A 6,000-nucleotide genomic window follows, 5' to 3' on the forward strand; every position below is an offset into this window, starting at 1 on the left:
AGTTAAATTAGATTTCTGCAAATAATTTACCCTTTTCAAATTACCTGTGTACCTGTTAGGCTGTAACTACTTTTTTAAATCACCTTGTCAGGTGCCTGGTACCATGTTTCAAATACCAATGTCTAACTTATCAATGACTAACTCAGAACACGATGAGAGACAAATACAACATAATTGAACACAATGTAAGGATTTGCACGTACTAAATAAAGTAACATTTATGTAAATAGTGATGCTGGATATCACCTACATATCTGCAAGAAAGGAGGAGATTTTTAACAGGCTGTCCTAATAGGAAGGCGAGTGAAAGTTTGCTATCAAAAATTAGTATTTCATAAGGATTGAATCGTTATGAAATAGTCGGATTGAATGTGTTGGAATTTCCCTCAAATTCCATCCAAGTCAAAAGACACACTGAGACAGTAAGAAGGTGATACTTTGTCTCAGTGTTTTTCCTCCACTTGAGAAACCTGACAAAGAGGTGGTGATAAATTTTCACCAGTAATGGCTGTAGGTAAAAAAAACTCTTACTATGAAGGATACCGCGAGAGCACAGCGCCGACGTTGGCTCTTGGCGGCTGTAGTGCCAGTAGCTGAAGAGGACAAGATAGAAGATGGCGGTACCCGTGAGGGAGAAGTTCAGGTAAGTAAATCTAACCGTATCTTACCCCATATGGGCCACTGGACCTCCGGTGGCAATGTCACCGTAGGGTCCTTTGCAAATCCTTATATATGGACGAATTATCATTATCACCAAAGGAATTAACTGGAACATTTCATTTCTTTCCAAGGCAATAGCTCCATTTTAAAACTAAATTTCCTCAATAAACACTTTTATAAATGTCCCCTTTAAGTGTCTTTCATTCTTTGATTTCAACTCTATAGCTAATGCAGCTCTATTCGCCACCTAAATCTGAGAATCTATTTACTAAACGGTGAATTGCAATAGGCTGATACATGCCTCCCATCAGTCCTGATTTCAGGGTCCTGTCCCACTATGGCTCCCACATCTGGTTCCTTGACAATGCTTACAATTGTCAAAGGGCAGGAACAATATGTAGGCACCAAAACCACAACATCAGGTTATATTGATTGTGGTACCTGGGTCCCTTCAAAGCAGCCAAGCTGCTGGTTACATGCTGGACCAGTTAGGCAACCATAGTCTGTTGAGATTTTGTAAGCCACATATAAATGTCAAATGTGAGTTGTCAGAACTGATTGTTTGTCCTGACTTGTCTATCGTACATCCCTACGGAATATATTCTCGCTATATAAATAATTTTAATTCTATGATTAATTGTAATTCTAAGTCCATGATCCAAACTCCATCCACCCTCTTTCCTGCAGCAATACCAGATCACAATGTGAGTAAGCAGAGCAGCGTAGCAGTACAGGATCAAATTAGAAAGACCCAGACCACCAGCAGTCTTAGATTAATATGAGACACTGCTAAATGGCTCGTTATTCCAGATAAAAGTATCTACCGGGGGGGCGGGGCCGGACCGCCATGCTGACCGGTCGCATGCTGGAGAGGCTCCGGAGCAATCTGGCCTCTTAGGCTACTCTCAGAAGCCAACGTCTCAAACTTAACCCACAAGATACCCACACGGTCGCGGCAGAGGCGGCAGAACCCGAGATCGGGAGTTTCAGACCCCCTGGAGGCAGTACGAGACTTTGGGGCTGCGGCCTACTCTGAGGAGGAGCGGGGTGGACGGCCGCCACCATGCATCCCTCTCCAACTGCCATGAGCCGACTGGAAGAGTCGCCTGCCGGTCCCGCTTCCCCCCCTCTGGGCCGGGGGGGTCATCCCGGTCCCCACGGGGGAGAGTTCGAGCCGGGAAGAGCTTAAGACACCCGGAACACACAAGGCCTACCATGTCAAATGGCGCCGACGAGAGCACTTCACCAACCGACCCTGCACAAACGACCCCAGCAGAGCACCTCACAACAGCAGGTCAGGAGGGGGAGGAGGAAGAACCCTGCCACATACAGGCTCCACGTCCTGAACACAACGCCGAGACACTGGCACTCAAGGAGCACCCAAGATGGCGGCGCTGCCAACGAAGGCTTGCACAGAAGCATATGCATAGCTATCAGCAACACGCCGGGTGAGAAGCGAAGCCGTGCCAAGCATGAAGCATGAAGAATGATGGGCTCCCATATACAGGCAGCACTAACTGCCAAGCGATGGCACAAGATATAAGCCAGACATTAGCATTGCAGGCTCTGGAGAGACTAGCGTTTCCTAATAGGATTAGCCTGTTACCACCTCTCAACTTCCCTGCCATTCTCACGTATATATAACCACAGTCTGACTACCTGTTCTCTCCCATTAAGACCACTCACACAGCCAGACCACATAAATGCACTGAAAAATCTATATATATATAACCTATGACATCCCTTTTCATACTTGCCTTATCACTGTGCACCAAAGATGAATACACCAAACTGCATTGTGTGATCTACACAATTTTATGCTACAGAGCGCTACAGATAAAAGCGCATGTCAAAGCTTGTTAAATAATCTATAAAATGTGCAGTTATTTCCATGCCATAAATGTACCAATAATGTGTTTAATATCTGCTTGAATATGCTGTTGTGGCACTGTCAAAAGTTTGTTAACCCCTGCATGATGAAAAATAAAGAATTAAAAAAAAAAAAGTATCTACCGGTAAATCTGTTTGCAGACCATCCAAGTCTTTTTTTTTTTTTTAACTGCAACTGGTAAGGTCTAGAACATGAATAATATCCTAGGTAAAATATTCATTAGAAAAATGTGGATCATCCCTATTAATTAAATTTGTTGAATAACCTTGTTATTCTATTTTTTTTTTTCAACAATGTTTTTCGGAAGATTTTGGCATGCTAAAGATACAAGAGTTGTTTTTGTCTTAGGTAACTTTTCCATAAAGTGCATGCATAGATGATCATGGAACATATAGAAATAAAGAACTAAAATGTATAATAGTATGTAAGATTATGATTGGATTGTACATTTTCGTGACTGCCATTCAGTGTCTCCACCCTCTGCATAGAGACAGTGAACTTTCCTCATAGAGATTCATTGATTCAATACATCTCTATGAGGAGATGTTGCTTGGGCAGGGCGGCGTTTGGCATTTCCTATGGGAAAGCTCTGTGATTGGCTGACATTAACATTTCTGATGATGTCAGCCAAGGAGGCGGACCGGGGGAGAGCCAGCACCAGCAGACTGGACTAAAGGTAATATTTTACTATATTTAGGGAGGGCAAAGGGAGGGCTAGATAGTGTTTTTAACCCTATGGTCACGAATACATGTCTGTGTTTCTGATCCTATAGTGTTACTTTAATATTGTGGATTTGCCCCTTGTATTATAAGGTATCATACAGATACAATGGAATCTGTAAAAACAGTACCTGCAATTTCCATTTAACAATTCACTGTTCATCGCTCGAAGACCTTCACAAAATCTAGTATTGTCAGTTTTTTTTTCCAGATTCATGTCAATAGAGTCAATAACTTTATGGTAATAAAAATTATATAATCAATGTAATCTTTACTTTTGGTAAATCTGACGGATACAGACCTAATAAGGCTGTTTATAGGGTGAACTCTAGATGTAAGTGAACTTCAGTACACTACATTGAAGTATATTTTACACAACAGTCAAGTAACCATTGAACAAATACATCAAAATGGGATAAGCACTAGAGAATATGAGCAAAGGAATAGGCAGCAAACACTGAATGTAATGGATATCCTCAACCCCTTACTGTAGAGGAAAAGTCCGTCAGTCAGTACTCTGAGTCATGGTTTGTCTATATAAGTTTCCCAGGGTTCCCATGTCCTGGTGAATGTTTTTGTGGTGCCTCTGATTTGTGCCGTCAATTTGTCCATGAGGTGACACTCTTTTGTTTAGTACCGTGGCCATTGGGGGGGTTGTGGGTTGTAGCCAAGTTTGGGCCACGGCCCTTCTGGCTGCTAGTGCTATCTTGTTTAACAATTGCTGTTCCGGCCTGGACCAGTTGTCAATGGGTTTGGCTAACAGGAATGCCCAAGGGTCGAGGTCAACAGGTCTGTGGAGAAAGAAAGAAATATCCGGTGTAGCGCTCTAATGGCAGTGGATATATAGGAGTAGTGAAGGAAAAACCTTGCTATACCTTAATGGGTCATATATTTATGAGTAGTCCCAATGTTTTCAGGTTTACCTTAAATAAAAAACACAAATGTACAAAACATAGTGTAACCTGTATACAAAGAATAAATAGAAATAAAGTGCATCAATAACTAACTCACACTTTACTGAGCTAATACACTAGCTCAGGTATATGCGCCTTAGGGTCCGTAGAGGCGACCCTCACCCTCCTTTTGGTCCAAATTTTCTCCAGGTGCAGTATCCTAGATGATAGGTACAGGAGGGAACATATAGCGTAGTACAGTCTGTGTATATAGGATGTATATTATGGAATAATACCAATATACTCACAAACCCAGAGCCAGTATCTCGGCTCGCTTCATAGGATGTATGTGGTTAAGGACCACATTCCTTCTTTATAATAGCAGGTAAGAATAAAAGCCGTAAGTGTAAAAAAATGTATATATGTAATTTATTGTATGTAAAAAGTATAATATAACATCAATATAAAAATAGTATATAAATAAAATAACACTTGTGGCTATAGTCCAAAAGACAATTCTGTCTGCTCACTGTTCATCCAGGACGCGTTTCACCAAATTGGCTTCCTCAGCTGGAGAATTTGGGCTATGAGTGTTTGAATGTCTGTCCAAAAAAGCTTAATTGCAGGGCAGTGCCACCACATGTTGGTGTATGTCCCTTTTTCTCCGCAGTTACGCCAGCAGAGGTCTGTAGGCGTTTTTTTCATGTGATACAATTGGATCGGTGTGATATACCACCGGAACATTGTTTTATAGGTCTGTTCTTGCATCGTGACACATATGGAAGTTTTGGTGTTGGCCTCCCAAATGTCCTGCCAGTCAATTCCCTCTAGCGTGTCCCCTTAGTCAGCTTCCCACTTATCAGTATAGTGCAAGTTGCCCCATTCCTGAGTGGTTGAGCAGAGGTGGGAGTGCAGTAGGGTGATCATGCCCCGTTGGTATTGTTCTGCCAGGCAGATGCGTTCGAAAAAGGTCGGCTTGGTTCTAGCGGCGGTTTCCACTGTCACTTGGGCTGCATAGTTCCTGAGTTGGAGATATCTAAAAAAAGTCAGCTGGCGTTAAGGTGGCTCTGGTTTGTAGCTCTGGGAAGGGGATTATTGTGTTGTCGGTGTACAGCTGGTAAACCCTCTGTAGACCGGCTCGCTCTAGGCCCCCGAAGTCCCTGGGTCTCATGCCTGGTGGGAAAGCTCTATTGCGGTATATGGGTGTGAGGGGGGATGCAGTGGATGTCAAGTCGAACTTAAGGGCATACTTATCCCACAGTTGTATTGAGTTTGTGATAGCTGGGCATGTCGTTCTTGGGAGTGCTCTGTACTCTTTTGGGGTCCAGATATAAAATTGCGGGAGGTCTGATTTCGCAAGTAATGATTCTAAGTCTACCCATCTTCTAGTGTCTGGGGGAGTATGCCATAGGGCTATTTGTGTTATTTAGGCTACTATGTAGTAGAAGTGTAGGTGGGGTAGTCCCAGGCTGTACTTTTTTTTAACAAATACATTGTCTATAATAAGCACCCATTTTTGTTTTCATATGCATACAGAAACACAATATACAATATTTGATAGAAAAATTATTCCATATATGTTCCATATTCAGAAACATTCAAAACCGTTATCCCCGTATCAGAAAAACTAACAGTGCCCATCAAAGTGCCCCGTGTGCATGTTCATAAAAACAAACCATCAATACAAACATAAAACGTACAACACCACAAGTGGCCGCGCATAATTTTTAAGTTACCCTTTACATAAAAAAAAAAAAAAACTGAGGGGTTTCCCTTAAGAGGTCTGGGAGAGAGAATCTAATCCTGCATGTTAGAATTTTTCAAGTCATTAGCATA

This window comes from Pelobates fuscus, chromosome 2 (genome assembly GCF_036172605.1).
Source record: "Pelobates fuscus isolate aPelFus1 chromosome 2, aPelFus1.pri, whole genome shotgun sequence".
Lineage (NCBI taxonomy): Eukaryota > Metazoa > Chordata > Amphibia > Anura > Pelobatidae > Pelobates > Pelobates fuscus.